The sequence below is a fragment of the Vicia villosa genome, unplaced genomic scaffold (assembly GCF_029867415.1).
Source record: "Vicia villosa cultivar HV-30 ecotype Madison, WI unplaced genomic scaffold, Vvil1.0 ctg.002354F_1_1, whole genome shotgun sequence".
NCBI lineage: Eukaryota > Viridiplantae > Streptophyta > Magnoliopsida > Fabales > Fabaceae > Vicia > Vicia villosa.
Genome location: NW_026705905.1, coordinates 195,627 through 213,852, shown reverse-complemented (window position 1 = coordinate 213,852; position 18,226 = coordinate 195,627). Strand labels below are relative to the sequence as shown.

At 36.8% G+C, this 18,226-nt stretch overlaps 1 long non-coding RNA gene across 1 annotated transcript; it reads right to left on the bottom strand.

The window, feature by feature from the left end:
• Positions 1-16,785: 16,785 nt before the first annotated feature.
• Positions 16,786-17,804, bottom strand: LOC131638642 (uncharacterized). Its single transcript, XR_009294723.1, has 3 exons — positions 17,694-17,804; positions 17,103-17,183; positions 16,786-16,999 (listed from the first exon to the last, which is right to left on the bottom strand). It is a non-coding gene; the product is annotated as an uncharacterized LOC131638642 (long non-coding RNA).
• Positions 17,805-18,226: the final 422 nt, after the last annotated feature.

Below are 18,226 nucleotides of genomic sequence, written 5' to 3'. Positions count from 1 at the left end.
GAAATTTAGACTGGGGGACCAAACCGTTCAAAGTGTTTAATGCATGGTTTCAGCATAAAGATTTTCTAAGCTTTGTGAAATTTGTCTGGGACTCATTTCAGGTGCGAGGAAAGAAGTACTTTGTGATTAAAGAGAAATTTAGATTGCTGAAGAAAAAACTTATATGGTGGAACAAAAATGTTTTTGGTCAGGTGAAGACCAAACCTGAATAATTTGGGATTCAACTTTTTATCAGTGGAGGATAGGGAGAGTTTAGAGGATCAATTCTCTAGAGAAGAAATCAAGGAGGTGATATTCGAGTGTGAAGGAGATAAAATCCCGGGTCCTGACGGATTCGACCTCATGTTCATCAAGAATTGTTGGAATATCGTTGGAGAAGACTTTGTAGAGTTCATTCAGGAATTTCATCGTCTTGCCAAATTGCCAAAACCTATGACTGCGTCATTCATTGCTCTTATACCAAAGGTTGACAATCCCCAAAAGATTGAAGAATTCAGACCAATTTGTGTTATTGGGTGCTTTTATAAGGTAATTTCCTTGATTCTGGCTACAAGACTAAGAAGAGTTATAGGGAAGATTATCTCTTGCAATTAAACATCATTTATACCAGGAAGACAAATCATGGATGGCATTCTTGTGACGAACGAAATCATTGATTACGCTAACACAAATAGGAAGGATTTCTTGATGTTTAAAGTTGATTTCTCGCAAGCGTATAACTGTGTGGACTGGAATTACTTACTTAGCATGTTATGAAAAGTTGGTTTCGAGCCAAGGTGGTGTTTTCTCAAATAGTATGTCTGTCTTAGCTAACGGTAGCCCTACTAACGATTTCGAGGTGTCAAGGGGCCTGCGGAAGGATTAATAAGAATCATGAAGCAAGCAGTGGTGAATGGTCTGTTCAAAGAGTTTTCTCTGGGCAACAATGTGAATTATAGTCTGCTGCAATTTACAGCTGGTGCAATAATTGTTGGTGAAACATCGTGGTCTAATTGGTGGACTTTAAAGTCTATTCTGCGTGGATTTGAAATGGTATCGGGGTTGAGTATAAACATGGCAAAGAGTAAGGTTTACAGCGTCGAGATAGAACCTCAGTTTTTAAATGCGGCATCTCAATTCCTTTGTTGTAAGGTTGACAGTATCCCCTTCAAATTTTTGGGGATAGTTGTAGGAGGAAATCATAGAAGGCTGGAATTTTGGAAACCAGTGGTCAAAGTAGTGAAAACAATGCTTCCAGCTTGGAATGAAAGGTTCTTATCGAGGGGGGGAGGATATCATTGATTAATGCGGTATTAGCTAATATTCCGGTGTACCACTTGTCTTTCTTCAAAGTTCCAGCAAAAATAGTACATGAATTAACAAGTATCCAAAGAAATTTCTTATGGAATGGCTCGGCGGAGAAAGGAGGAATACCGTGGATAAAATGGAAGGACTTATGTAAACCAAAAACATAAGGTGGACTGAGAATAAAGGATATCGCAAACTTTAATGTGGCATTGATGAGTAAATGAATTTGGCGTTATTTGGCGGAGGAAGATTCAATCTGGCATAAGTTGGTGCAACAAAGATATGGATCCGTTATCAGAAGGTTAGTTTTTGATGAAGGGAGTAGGAAGTCGGCGAAAGAATCCTTGTGGTGGAGAGATCTATTAAAACTGAATATTGATAATGACTTGCTGGATGGTTCTGGTTTTATGAATTGGATAAATTGGAAACTCGGTAACGGGGACTGCATCCCGTTCTGGCTCCTTAGGTGGATTGGTATTGAGCCTTTGTTTTTAGCATTTCCTAATGTTTTTGCTGCAGAAGAGAATAAAAAGGCCGCTATGAAGGATTATGGTGTGTGGGTCGATTCCGAGTGGGTTTGGGATATAAAAACATACTTGATGCTGAATCATGAGGTGGAGCAGAGTGAAGTTGCGAGTCTAGAAACAATTTTGCATGGTATCAGCTTGTCTTGTGACTCGCCAGATAGACCGATTTGGCCATGGGACAATTGTGGTGCTTTTTCTGTTAAATCCTGTTATGAGAAACTTATGCAGGGACATCTGGGCTCTTTGCTTGACGCCAGATGCAGGCAGAGTATGAATGTAGTTTGGGAATCGAAAATTCCGCATAAAGTCAAAATATTTGGGTGGAGGATGCTGTTAGGTGCCAAATTGTGTTTATATTTAGTTTAATTAATGGCACCTTTCGACCGTTTTTATCGGATATTCGTACAATTCCCTGAAGTTTTAGATAATTATTTATGGTTTATAATATTAAGCTTTCATTTTATGTTAATATGTGTTTTAGTTATGATTTTGTAGGTTTTAGCCAATTTTGGGGAAGTTTGGAGCTTGTTTTGAGCTTTGCAAGAGAGTGCCTGGCAGAAGTATGCGCGCGTCGCGCTGGGATGTGGGCGCGTCGCGCCCTGGGCAAGACATTTTGGAGCTTCCAGACAGAGAGTTGCGCGCGTCACGCGCATGGGCGGTTTATAATTTTAAGTGTATTGGCGCGAAGCGCGCTGGAGGGCGCGACGCGCCCTGGACAGATTTCAGAAATGCTATATAAAGGAGTTTTCAGATATTTTGTGTTGGTTGGTTGATTTTGAGAGCTAAAGAACACTTGTGCACTGTAGCAAACAAAGAATCGAAGATTGGAAGCTTTGATCGTCGATTAATCGCCTTTGATGCTTGTTGATCTTCATCCTTTACTTCTTGAGCAAGCTACCATTTTCATGGATAGCTAAATCTCTTTTGTATCAAGATAAGATGTAATCTTCCTAGCCTTTTGTAGGTTTTTCTTGTGAATATATGTGTATGAACAAGTGATGATCAATATAGATGGTTTAGTTTGTTTATTAAAGCTTTTTCTTTGGTATAAGTGTTTGAGACATCAATATTTGTATCTAGATCTAACTTTATCATCTATCAAACTATAAATTGCAGACATGGATTTAGCGTTTGATGTTTACTTAGTATCGGTTTTAAAACGTTATTTGTATTGTTTAAACGGTGGAGAAATCGTCGGTTAAACAATACGGTAAATCTAACTATATCGTTGCGGACACGGACGATATAGGCGTCGATACGTAATTATGTTGATCGTTACCATGTTCATATATGTATATTTACAAGGAGACATACAAATTTAGGTCGATGAAATCGAATCTTGATACATTTTCTTTAACTTAGAACTTTCATTAATTTACTCTTTGCTACTAAAAGAATTGAATGATCTTTTGCAAACCTAAAACTAAAGTAACATTAACTCAAGACAAAATAGGCTATAGAACGGCGGTGATATCGCAATAATCCCTGTGGATACGATATAAACGAAAAGTACACCACAATACTCTTTCAACAAAATGGCGCCGTTGCCGGGGATTGTTGTTTAGATATTGCAAGCATTGCAATAGTTTGTTTTGAATTGAGTCTTATAATTAATATCTTGTTTCTAAATTTATTTTCCTTGTGTTTGTTAATTTGCTTGGTTAGTTTTTCAGATTACAGTTTATGCGAGGACGTGTACCTGCAGATCAACTCCTTTTTGATCCTGAGATTGAGAGGACTGCTCGTAGAGAGAATAGCAAAACTCGTAAGAGGAGACAACTAGCTAGGGAAAGAAGACAACAACAAGAGGCATCTTCTTCTTCAACTCCGGTTGAAAACTTAGTTGAGGGAGAAATGGCAGGAGAGATTCCTAATGTTCCAGCTCGAGGGCCTTGTGTTAATAGCCCTCGACTCAATGCACAATTTGCTCGTGATCAGGCCAATGGAAGAAACTCCGAGATGAAGACGGGGTTACTTCAATTATTATACCAAAATCCGTTCACAGGGGCAGATCACGAGGATCCATTTACTCATCTAACAAAGTTCTACGAGATCGCCGGAACAATTGGTGCTTCGGAAGACCAAGAAGAACAGGTGTTCAGGAGACTTTTTCCTCATTCCTTAATTGGAAAAGCTAAGGAATGGTACCTTGATCAACCTAATAATGTCATGACAAATTGGAATGAGTTAGAAGAGAAGTTCTTGGATCGGTTCTTTCCTCACAATAGGTTCATGGAAGCGAAAACTTCTATTGCGGTGTTCTCTCAAGGGTCGAATGAATCTCTCAATGAAGCATGGGAGAGGTTCAAGTCCATGGTTAGAAAGTGCAAAGGTCATGGGTTTGATGAGTTGTCTCAAATCCATATATTTAGAAATGGACTCCAACCTCAACCAAAAACTCTTTTAGATGCTACCGCGGGTGGTTCGTTGATGTCAAAAACTGCTGCAGAAGCGATTGCTATCATTGATAGAATGGCTTTGAATGATCATCAAGGGCAACACAACCGTAGTGCATTGCAAAGAAAACCGGGAGTTCTTGAATTGAATACTAGTGATGCAATACTTGCTCAAAACAAGTTATTGACACAACAAGTAGAATTGCTCACTCAACAAATGTCAAAACTCCCTCAACAAATCAAAGAGATAAATGGGAGCCCTTCTAAAAATCAACATGTGATGTGTTGTGAATTGTGTAGGGGTGACCATCAAACAGGTTTTTGTCCTCCACCGGGTGAAGAGGTGAATTATGTGTCTAATCCTAATCAAGGATATGGTGGAAGACAACAACAACCTTACAACAATAACCAAGGTTACCAACAAAGAGGTAATCAAGGTTATCAACAAGGATGGAGGCCGGAAGCGGGCCCATCGAATCGTCAAAATCCTTATCAAGGTGGTTACAATCAACAACCTCAACAAACAAAGCTTTCTATCGAGGACACTCTTAGCCAATTCATGCAATTGCAAATTGCAAGCCAAAAGAGTACGGATGCCGCAATTAAGAACCTTGAAACTCAAGTCGGGCAATTGTCAAAGCAACTTGCCGATCAAAACAAAGGTCCTTTTCCGGCTACTACACAAGAAAATCCTCGTGAGCATTGTAAGTCAATTCTAACTCGTAGCGGTAGAAATATTGATATGGGTGTAGGAGAAATAGTTGAGGAGGAAATTGTTGAGAGTGAAAAAGATAGGGTGATTGAAGTAGAAAAAAATGTTGAGGGTGATTTAGTTGAAAATGAGAAAGAGAAAGAATTAGTGGAAAAAGAAACTCTTGAGAAAGTTGTAGAAAAAGAGAGAAAAAAATTGAGTGTGAGTGAAAAGGGAAAGAAGAAGGTGGATGATTCTATACAAGTGAAGAAATTACCTTACCCTCCCGGTCCGTCAAAGAAAGAAGATGCAAAGCACTATGCTCGGTTCTTGGATATTTTTAGCAAGTTGCAAATTAATGTTCCTTTTTCCGAAGCATTAGAGCAAATGCCGATGTATGCAAAATTCATCAAAGACATCATCACTAAGAAGAGAAGATTCTTGGATCAGGAGGTAGTAACGGTGAGCTCTTGTTGTAATGCGTTAATTCAACGCACTACTCCGATAAAATCGAATGATCCTGGGCGGGTAACCTTACCGGTGTCTATTGGAAATGTTCACATAGGCAAAGGTTTGGTCGATACCGGTTCTAGCATTAATTTGATCCCATTGTCTATGGTGAGAAGATTAGGAATCAACGATTTGAAGCCGACAAGAATGACGTTATCATTAGCAGATAAATCCACAGCTCATCCTCATGGAGTTGCGGAAGACTTGCTTGTCAAGGTTGACAAATTTTGGTATCCTGTTGATTTTATTGTCATAGACATGGAAGAAGATCCTGAGATTCCATTGATCTTAGGAAGGCCTTTTATGAAGACGGCCCGAATGATGATAGATATTGATGATGGCTTAATGAAATTAAGGTACCAAGATGAAGAATTATGTCTTGATCTCTTTGAAGCCATCAAGCATCCTAATGATGAGGATGATTGTTTTAGAATCGATGCTACCGAAAGGGCTATTATGAAAGTGGAGAATCAAATGCACTTGTCGAATCCTCTTGAGAAGACTTTAATGGAAGCTCTCGAAGTTCTCACCAAAGATCAAGAGAAGGAAATTGAAGATTGCTTGAGAAATTTAGAGGCTTGTGAGGAGATGAATCCATTTGAAACTCAAATTGAAGAGTTGAAGGATGAACCTAAAGTTGAAGAGCAAAAGGTGGAGTTGAATGTGTTACCGTCTCACTTGAAATACGTGTTTCTCGGTGACAATTCTACTAAGCCGGTTATCATTAATAGTGGTTTGTCTAACAAGGAAGAGCATCGATTGAAGGAAGTGTTGACGAAGAATCAAGAAGCAATAGGATGGGTTTTATCCGACTTGAAGGGTATTAGTCCGGCCTATTGTATGCATAAGATTATGTTAGAAGATGATTTTCGGCCCGTGGCACAACCTCAAAGGCGATTGAATCCAACCATGAAAGAAGTTGTTAGAAAAGAGGTTGTGAAGTTATTAGAGGCGGGGATGATTTATCCCATCTCCGATAGCGAATGGGTGAGCCCGGTGCACGTGGTTCCTAAGAAGGGTGGATTGACAGTTGTGAGAAATGAGAAGAACGAGTTGATTCCTTCGAGAGCGGTGACCGGGTGGCGAATGTGTATTGATTATAGGAGGTTGAACCAAGCAACAAGAAAAGATCACTTTCCATTACCTTTTATGGATCAAATGTTAGAGAGGTTAGCCGGAAGAAATTTCTATTGTTTCTTGGATGGTTATTCGGGATACAATCAAATATCAGTGAATCCGGCGGACCACGAGAAAACTGCTTTTACATGTCCTTTTGGTGTTTTTGCATACCGAAGAATGCCATTTGGACTATGTAATGCTCCTGCAACATTTCAAAGGTGCATGCAAGCTATTTTCTCAGATTTGATCGAAAAAAGCATTGAGGTGTTCATGGATGATTTTTCTGTGTACGGGTCATCATTTGACTTGTGCTTGAAGAACCTTGATGTGGTGATGGAGAGATGCATTGAAACAAATTTGGTTCTCAACTGGGAGAAATGCACTTTCATGGTGACGGATGGGATTGTTCTTGGCCACAAGGTTTCTTCAAAGGGGCTTGAGGTCGATCCGGCAAAAATTGAAGTTATTGAAAAGCTTCCCCCTCCGGTGAACGTGAAAGGCATAAGGAGCTTCTTGGGACATGCTGGGTTCTATAGAAGATTCATCAAGGATTTCTCCAAGGTTGCAAAGCCTTTGAGTAATTTTCTCAACAAAGGTATGGAATTTAATTTTGATGAATCATGTCTAAAAGTTTTCCTAGAACTTAAAGCAAATTTGACCACCACACCCATAATTGTCGCTCCTAATTGGTCGCTTGAGTTTGAACTCATGTGCGATGCGAGTGACTATGCGGTTGGTGCGGTCTTAGGCCAAAGTAAGAACAAACAATTCCATGCTATACATTATGCGAGCAAAGTTTTAAATGAGGCACAGGTTAACTATGCCACTACCGAAAAAGAATTGCTCGCAATTGTATTTGCATTGGAAAAGTTTCGCTCTTACCTCATTGGTTCTAAAGTGGTGTGTTATACTGATCATGCCGCAATCAAATATCTTCTCACCAAGCCTGATTCAAAACAGAGGCTTATTCGGTGGATTCTTTTGCTTCAAGAGTTTGATCTTGAAGTGAAAGATAAGAAAGGTACAGAAAATTTGATTGCGGATCATTTGTCTCGGTTAGTGAATACCGAGGTGACAAACAATGAAAAAGAGGTGAGGGAAGAATTCCCAGATGAAAAACTGTACATGGTACAAGAAGTTAGACCCTGGTTCGCAGATATGGCTAATCACAAAGCATCTGGCTGGATACCGGAGGATCTAACTTGGAATCAAAGGAAAAAGTTTTTGAACGATGCTAATTTCTATGTTTGGGATGATCCTCACTTATTTAAGTTGAGTAGTGACAATCTTCTGAGAAGATGTGTCGCGGATGAGGAGGCAAAAAGCATTTTGTGGCATTGCCACAATTCGCCTTATGGTGGTCATTTTAATGGTTTGCGTACGGCCACAAAAGTCCTTCAATCGGGATTTTGGTGGCCTACTTTGTTCAAAGATGCTTACCACCATGTTGCCTCATGCGACAGTTGTCAAAGAACTGGTGGAATAGGGAAAAGAGAGGAAATGCCCCTCCAAAGTATTGTAGAAGTTGAGGTATTCGATTGTTGGGGCATTGACTTTGTTGGACCATTCCCTTCCTCAATGTCAAATGAATACATCTTGGTAGCTGTGGATTACGTGTCTAAGTGGGTGGAAGCGATTGCTTCACCCAAAGCAGATGGTAAGACCGTGATAAAGTTTTTGAAGAAAAATATATTTTCGCGGTTTGGCTCGCCAAGAGTATTAATTAGTGATGGTGGATCTCATTTTTGTAATGCTCCGCTTGAAAAAGTGTTGGAGCAATATGGAGTAAAGCACAAGGTAGCTACTCCATATCATCCACAAACTAATGGGCAAGTTGAGAGGACCAATCGAGAGATTAAGAGAATTCTTGAGAAAACTGTGTCTAGTTCTAGGAAGGATTGGTCAATGAAGTTAGATGAAACCTTGTGGGCGTATCGGACCGCTTTCAAAGCACCGATCGGTCTTACACCATTCCAAATGGTGTATGGTAAAAGTTGCCACCTTCCCGTAGAACTAGAGCATAAGGCATATTGGGCCTTGAAGCTTTTGAATTTTGACCACAAGTTGTGTGGAGAGAGAAGAAAAATCCAACTTAATGAGTTGGAAGAGATGAGATTGCATGCCTATAAGTCTAATTCAATTTACAAAGAAATGACCAAATTCTATCATGATAGTAAGGTTAGAATGAAGGACTTTAAGGTAGGGCAATTAGTTTTACTCTTCAATTCCCGGTTAAGACTTTTCCCGGGAAAGTTGAAGTCTAAATGGTCCGGACCGTTTTTGGTAAAAGAAGTGAGAAGCCAAGGGGCTATTGTGATAGAGGACCAAAAATCAAACCAAGAGTGGGTAGTAAATGGTCAGAGGTTGAAGGTGTATCGGGGAAGCGATTTTAATCGTGAAACTTGCGTTTTATCGTTTGGCGATCCTTGATTGCCTTTGACCGTCGAGCTGACCGACGTTAAACAAAGCGCTCTTGGGAGGCACCCCAAGTTGTATATATTCACTTGTATTTGTGTTATTTTTGCAGGTGGGATTTTTGAGTTGTCGTCGAGCCAGAAACGATCTACCGGTATTTTTGGGCGTGCTGAAACAATGCAGTTTTTCTGCTGTTTCTGGTGTAGCGCGCGTCGCACCCATTAGCGCGCGTCGCGCGCTATGTGTACTCAAGGACCCCTTCCAGGCAGAGATGAGGGCGCGTCGCGCCGGTTCTGCGCGCGTCGCGCGCTGTACATATTTTTGAAAAAAAAATTAATTTTGTTTGGGCCCACCCATGCTGGGCCCGACCCGGTTTCGTGTTCAGAAGTAAGTTTTAGGGTTTTTGGAGGTCATAGCCTCCATTCCTCTTTGTGCCAAGAAACCAAACACACACACAACCAAATTATTTTGATTCTTGCATTTATCCTCACTAACACTCGTCTCCCTACTGTCATCAATCATCTAAGGTATGTTCTTCTTCTCCTTTCTTTCCATTAAAATAGTTTTAGTTGTTAGGTTTTTAGATTTAGGAATATTTTGAATAATTTTGAAAAATTAGGGTAGAAACCACGCTTTGACTGTAAATATTGCTTGCTGGAACCCTTAGAAGTGAGGAGAAGTTTGTTCTCCTCTTCTGTTTTGCAGAAAAATGAAGGATTTTTCTGGGTTTCGCAGAGCGCGCGTCGCGCCCTGTCCAGCGCGCGTCGCGCCCTGGGTTCAACTTTGAAATTTTTTTTATGCATTCTGAGTATTTGTTTAGGCCTGTTTTGTGATTGATGATGAATGTGGACTGATGTGGGTTTTTAGTTGAGAGGTTATGCTAACTTTGTTTCAATTGTGCGTGTTTTGTTTGAATTACAATTGTGCAGGAATGGCACCTTTTTTGAAAAGGAAGAAGACTGGTTCTGGTGAGGGATCTTCCTCACAAGCTGGCAGGTTTGATCGGACGAAGTTTCTAGGTCCGGAGCAAGAGGCGAGGTACCATGAGCTTGAAAGCCGCGTTGTGTGGAGTGAACGCACGGTGATTCCTATTGACCACGGCCTCTTCCAAAGGGCGTGGACTGCTTTGTCTGAAACATGCTGGGACAAGTTGTTCACTCCACCACAATTCTATCAGGTGGAGATTGTCAGAGAGTTTTATGCAAATGCCTTGCCTCCGAGCAGTTGGTCAGGTACTGAAGCTTACCCGTTTAAAACATGGGTGAGAGGTAAGGCCATTGATTTTAGCAAAGAGGCAATTTTTGATTTTCTGGATAACCCTCTTGCTTTGGTAGAAGAGTGTCAGTACCATCCCAGGTTGAATAGAGGAAATTGGGATGCAGACAGCATTAGGGATAGGATTTGCAGGACTGGTTTCACCTATACTCTGACTAAAGTTGGGCTGCCAAAGACTTTTACTCGTAGTCAGTTGACGGAGGAGGCTCAGTTGGTGACTTCGGTGGTCCTTTACAACATTAGGCCACGGAGTCACACTTCTTCCCTCACCATTGATACGGCAGGTTTGGTTCAGGGTATTCTGAATGGTGATAACATTGATGTGTCCAGGATTGTGGCGAATGAGCTGAAAAGAGTCGCCCTGAATGGGACTCTTCATGGAGATGGGGTGAAATGTAAGTTGATTTTTCCTGGTTTAATAATGGGTTTGTGCAGGAAGGCTGGTGTCCGGTTCCCATCTGGTGGGATGATCCCCATGGATGGTATTATAGATGATATTTTTGCTAACAGGTACTGTTTGCCTGGAGGTCGTCCTTTTGGTGTTGCTGCTGGTGCATCTAACCTTCCCGATGATTCTCAAGCTGTTCCGGTTGCTGCTGCACCGCCTGCTGGTCCACAGTATGGTGATGCAAGTGATTGGAACTATCAGATGCATATGGCGCATCAGAGAGCGTTTATGTTTTTGCAGGATTCTATCCGGCAGCTTTCTCTGCAGCAGCCTGTTGGTTCCAGGGATGATTTATCTGCCTATGCTTCATGGCCTGAGGGCAGGCCAGATCCTGAGGAGGGGATGGAGCAGGATGATCCGGAGACTTCCGATGAGGAGTAGACTTTATTTTTTACTGTTTTATGTTTTATTGTTTTTAGTTTTATGTTAGAACAATTTTTAGTTACTTTGTTTTTAATGTTTATAGTTTTGTTCCATCCTTTTGGATGAGGTACTTTGAAAGGCTAAGTTTACGCCTTTGGATAGTTAACACCTGTTTGGTGTGTTTTTTATTTTATATAAGTTCAGTTTATTTTATTTTTGCATTTATTTATTTTTAAGTAGTTTATTTTAGTTTAGTGTTTATATTTTAGAAATAATGGTTTGATAAGTTGTCCTGATGATTAATTAGCTGGAACACGAATTTTTGTTGCCACAATGAATTTGGATGATGCAACACAATTTGAGTGGTGATGATATAAGTTGAAAACTGTACGCGCAAGGTACATCCTTTATCATTTTTTTTATCAAGTACCTTCGATTCTGATGCTTTTAATTGTACAAATTAGTTGTCATTAATTTCTGTGGATAAAATTAGTTCAATTGTGAATCACTTTAGCCTAGCTGTAGTTGTGAGGAGACTTTCCACTGTGTATATATATAAATTGTGCTGGATACCAGCAATGTGCGTTTTAACTCGTTTTTATTATGATTAATCTTGCATTGTTATTAAATTGTGTTAAGCATGAAAGTGATCAAGGCGTTTTGTTCGGCACTATGAGAAAAACTTCCAATCCAAATATAACCTACCCGGTGAGTGTGTGAGTATTTGCTAACCACTTTGAGCCATTTTGCCAAGATTCAATCGGTATCATGTCATGCCTTATAATTGCCGATTTTTGATTTGAATCTTGATGACTTTCTTTGAACCTTGAAAAGTACCATGAAATGTGGTTAGGATTGATTCCTTTTCGCCTTAGAATAGGGAGCATTCGTGATTATGTGGTGGTAATATTCAAGTTGGGGAGAATAAAATTTTGATCTTGGTTGTATTGGTGTGTAGAAGAAAATAAATAATTGCTCAAGAGAGAAAAAGAAAAAGAAAAAAAGAAAAAGAAAAAGGAAAAGAGAAGAGCTTTGTATATAGCTAGTTCTTTTAAAATAAAAAGATGAACTCTTGAGCAATAAAATTGTGTGATCGGTTGATAAGGATGTGTGGATATTATCATGATTTGAATGCTCTCTTAGGAATTGACCCCTTTTGTTTCAATGGCCTTGAGAAATGACACTTCCTTGTTAACCAAGCCAAGCTACAACCCGAAAGTCCTTAGTGATTCATGCTTATATACTTTTTATATATCTTATGCTTAGATGAGTTTATAATTAATTCGGTATGTTTGCGTCATTGTCTGGTGAGTGTTAGGATCCTCCATTTTTGTTCTCTCAGTAGAGAAATACGTAGGTGTGATTCATTCTTGAACTTCTTTTGCTTTGTGGAATTTCTGACATAGAATTTGTATATAGGATTAGCATTGTTATCATGGTACTTTGATGAAAACTGGTAAAGATTGATCTTTGTGTACTTTTGGAATTTGAACCATTCAATTGTTCTTGTTTCTACCTTGTTGTTTCATTTGTGATATTTTGTGTTCCCGGAAATTTATCATTGTTTTGTTTGAGGACAAACAAGAGTTTAAGTTGGGGAGAGTTGTTAGGTGCCAAATTGTGTTTATATTTAGTTTAATTAATGGCACCTTTCGACCGTTTTTATCGGATATTCGTACAATTCCCTGAAGTTTTAGATAATTATTTATGGTTTATAATATTAAGCTTTCATTTTATGTTAATATGTGTTTTAGTTATGATTTTGTAGGTTTTAGCCAATTTTGGGGAAGTTTGGAGCTTGTTTTGAGCTTTGCAAGAGAGTGCCTGGCAGAAGTATGCGCGCGTCGCGCTGGGATGTGGGCGCGTCGCGCCCTGGGCAAGACATTTTGGAGCTTCCAGACAGAGAGTTGCGCGCGTCACGCGCATGGGCGGTTTATAATTTTAAGTGTATTGGCGCGAAGCGCGCTGGAGGGCGCGACGCGCCCTGGACAGATTTCAGAAATGCTATATAAAGGAGTTTTCAGATATTTTGTGTTGGTTGGTTGATTTTGAGAGCTAAAGAACACTTGTGCACTGTAGCAAACAAAGAATCGAAGATTGGAAGCTTTGATCGTCGATTAATCGCCTTTGATGCTTGTTGATCTTCATCCTTTACTTCTTGAGCAAGCTACCATTTTCATGGATAGCTAAATCTCTTTTGTATCAAGATAAGATGTAATCTTCCTAGCCTTTTGTAGGTTTTTCTTGTGAATATATGTGTATGAACAAGTGATGATCAATATAGATGGTTTAGTTTGTTTATTAAAGCTTTTTCTTTGGTATAAGTGTTTGAGACATCAATATTTGTATCTAGATCTAACTTTATCATCTATCAAACTATAAATTGCAGACATGGATTTAGCGTTTGATGTTTACTTAGTATCGGTTTTAAAACGTTATTTGTATTGTTTAAACGGTGGAGAAATCGTCGGTTAAACAATACGGTAAATCTAACTATATCGTTGCGGACACGGACGATATAGGCGTCGATACGTAATTATGTTGATCGTTACCATGTTCATATATGTATATTTACAAGGAGACATACAAATTTAGGTCGATGAAATCGAATCTTGATACATTTTCTTTAACTTAGAACTTTCATTAATTTACTCTTTGCTACTAAAAGAATTGAATGATCTTTTGCAAACCTAAAACTAAAGTAACATTAACTCAAGACAAAATAGGCTATAGAACGGCGGTGATATCGCAATAATCCCTGTGGATACGATATAAACGAAAAGTACACCACAATACTCTTTCAACAGATGCTACAAAACAGATTAGTTACCCGTGAACAATTGAATCGGAGAGGAATCATTGAAGGTGATGACAATTGTAGGTGTATTTTGTGTAATACAGCGATTGAAAGTAGCAAGCATTTATTCTTGGAATGCAATATGTCAAAACGCATATGGGCTGCGATTTGGTGTTCGTTAGGTGTTCATCCGATTATCGACAACATAAGTGATAATTATTGGAATAATTTCTTAAATGCTTATAATGTTTTGAAGGGGAAGGTTGGTAAGGGCGGGGAAGGTTCGATTTGGTTGGCAACGGGATGGTGCTTATGGAATGCTAGGAACGGGATTGTGTTCAACAACGAAGTCTTTGATATTAATGAGATAATATTCAAAATCAAGATGGTTTCGTGGTGGTGGTTTCAAATAGGTTCAAACCGGTTAAATTGCAATTTTTATGAATGGAGTAAAAGTCTACTAGACTTTATGTAAATAGTGGATTTTATTTAATGTAGGTTAAGATTATTTTCTTCTCATTTGTATTTGGGTTTGAATATCCCTAGTACTCAAATTTTGAATACAAGTGTTGCATAAAAAAAAACACAATCCTTAAGAAAACAGCTACACATATTGTTGATAGTTTTATACAAAAATAAGGAGAAGATGGGGTTGCATCAATAGGTTGAATCTTCAAGATTGACGAGTTTCATTGATCTTAAGTTTGTTCTTCTTGTCTCTAAACTTATCTTCGTTTAAAATATGTGATATTTAAAAATTTATGACTTGAGTTTCTATTTATAGACTTTGCATAAATGATATTTCACCTAGCAAAATGCATGCACACCTTTCGAGCCAAGTTTCCTTCACCCTAAAGTATTTTCCAGATTTTCAACATGTGTCACTAAACATCCTTGAATTTCTAGGCAAGCTTCCTAGCTCTCATCGCGAATTTTATCATGCAAAATCATTGTAAATTTGTGATTATTAGCTCCCCTCCCAAGTTTTGTTTTTCAGAATCTTTCAAACTCTTCATTTATTGCTCACAAGACCATTCATTTTTTCACCTAGTGAATTACATTGATAACAAGTTCTATTGTGAAGTTTGGACTATAGACAATCGATGGAAAATAATTTTTGAATTGTGTAAAGCTCAAGTCAAAGGTATATTGATACAATCTGAATTAGATGAAGCATTGATTAGCACATAGGTATTTAGTGATGATAATGTGAAATTCTTTGAGAGTTTTGTATTCAAGTGAAATATATTCTTATGGAGGAGTACTACATATAACTCGCTTGAACTATACTATCGATGAAGATAATGTGAAAATTCTTTGAGTGATATAACTTCTATTGACTATACTAGTAAAGTGTAATCCTTCTTTTAAAATATAATTGTCTCTAAATATAACATGAAATTTTTTGAGATGATATAATTTTAAGTAATATAATTTTTATGGTGTAGTATGATAATTCTTTTAATTTTATAGTTATCAAAATTTTCTTTAAAAACACTTTCATAATTTCTTCCTATTCTATATTTTTAAAGTTTAACATGTCTTTTTCCACTTTCACTTTGTGCAATTAGGCCTCCTTTCCTACCAAAGTCAAGGAATGCAATAATCAATCAAGAGAGTAAGACAATATCAAGTTGCTTACTTCAGTCATTTTCTACCACTCATTCATTTAGATTTATTATCTAAAATTTTCTAACAACTCTCATCCACTAGCTTAGAGAAGATAATAGAAGATAGTTGATTAAAAAAAGAAAAATCGTTTAGTAAAGAATTTTGGCTTGTTAAGTTGTTATGATGTCATTTATTTTTCTCGTATTAGAAGATCTCAATTATTATTTCTCTTATAATTTATTTATTTTTGGTCTCCAATACAAGCAACAAAATAATTTATTTAACGAAAAAAACTCTAAATATAAACTTCATTTCAAGTTGCCAAATGTATTTTTTATTATAATTGTAATTAATATTTATAAGTTTCTTTGAAATAAACAAATTGATATTAAATACTTCACCTATTCCTTAATATAATAATGACCATTGGAAAGAGTTATTATGTTTACAGCCAATTAAGTTTTTTTTAAAACTGTATTTTAATTAGATATATGATTGTGATTAATTGACAGTATAAAAATATATACTTTTTATTAAATTTACACCCATTATTTTTAATAAAAATCGGGTGTATATCCACAGGGTGAGAAATGTCTAACGAATTTACACCCGTTATTTTTAACAAAAATCGGGTGTAATTGGACGTAATTACATTTTTAATTACACCCTGTTTTATCAAAAATCGGGTGTAATTGGGCGTAATTACGTTTTTAATTGCACCCTGTTTTAATAAAAATCGGGTGTAATTGGGCGTAATTACGTTTTTAATTACACTCTGTTTTAATAAAAATCGGGTGTAATTGGGCGTAATTACGTTTTAAATTACACCCTGTTTTAATAAAAATCGGGTGTAATTGAGCATAATTACGTTTTAATTACACCCTGTTTTAATAAAAATCGAGTGTAATTGGGCTTAATTACATTTTAATTACACCCTATTTTAATAAAAATCGGGTGTAATTGGGCTTAATTACGTTTTAATTACACCCTATTTTAATAAAAATCGGGTGTAATTGAGCTTAATTATGTTTTAATTACACCCTATTTTAATAAAAATCGGGTGTAATTGAACTTAATTATGTTTTAATTACACCCTATTTTAATAAAAATCGGGTGTAAATATGTTCTTAATTACCCCTTATTTTAATAAAAATCGGGTGTAAATACGCCATTTATAAATGAACAATTATATCTATTTACACCCTATTTCATAAACACCATTTACTTATATTTTATTTTCAGTCATAATATAGTAAATACTATAAAATCATACGCATAAAAATCATATTTTAACTAAGTCAAAATATTTTTAATATTAACCAAAAAGTATACAAAATCATGGACAGTCATAATATTTCAAGTATTATAAAATCATACACATAAAAATTATATTTTAACTAAGTCATAACACTTTCTTCATATATAATTTTACGCCATGCTTGACAGTTAGCTTCGGTGCTCTAGAATCTTTGTGTTTCATCTAAACCCCATGATTACCACTTTCCTTAAGCAATTTCCCAAGTTTACCGCATTTCTTAGAAGTAAACTCCTTCAATACATCTACAACCAACAACCAAAGTTAATGTACACCATCATTTTCAATTATTATAAAAATAAAAATAAAAATAAAAATAAAATTAAAACATTATTAGCGTTATTGTACCTTCAATGCTGATCATATCTTGTATGCACATTCCGCTATGAAACAGGGTAGTCCCCAAAGCAAGATGAGCTTCATTGTTCTCTGCATAATAGAAACAAATGTATTTTGTATTTTGTTCCATTCTCTTATTGTGCTCTCTTTCTCAAGGCAGGTTTTGCAGCTCAATTCTTAGTTCCGGGCTCATAAATAAGAGTCATAACTCTTGAATTTGGACGGTCTTTAGTCGGAACTCTCACTCATTCGTTGCATTAGTGACTATTGTATCAAGATTGGATTGTCAATATTTCAAATTGGGCATTAAACACGAAGACTCCGTGGAAGAGATTCAAATTCCAATCGGTCACCTCCTCGAGAATAATCCAATCCGCCAGACCCACTTTTTCTCTTAAGCAGAATAATCAAACTAACCATAAACTCCACAATCTATTATTTTTCTTTTCTTTCCCACTTTGCACAAAAACTTTCCACTGTGGCAACCTTTCCAACATTTCTTGTAACTATTAATCAAATAGAAAGACAAGAATAAAAACAAACACAAGGCATGCATGACAAAATTCCGATGTTTATCAAGTTCAAACAAAAAACACAAACCTTCATCTGTTGAGCATACCCCTGTTGAATCTTGAGACTTTCATCAGTAACTTTATCAAGAAAAAGAAACCTACTAAACCCATATTTACGATCCCATTGAGAGAGGCTAACAAAATATTATAGTATATATATATATATATATATATATATATATATATATATATATATATATATATATATATATATATATATATATATATATATATATATATCATTTTCTCTTATTTTATCTCTTCTATTTTTATAATATATACTATTTTTCCTCAAACTTACGCATAACAACGGAAATGTTGAATGACAAATAAAAAAATATAAAATTTAAATAATTTTTACCTACAGTTCTTTTAACTCTCACTAAAAAAATTCTAATATAATTTATTTTTAATTATCACTAAGAAAATTTAAAAGAGGATAACGTGTATTGCAAAACTAAATGAAACATCGCTATAATTTTAACCATCATATAGGAGAAGAGGTGAATCTAACTTTTCAAAAAGATTATTCATAAATATAAATATCATCACATTACTAAT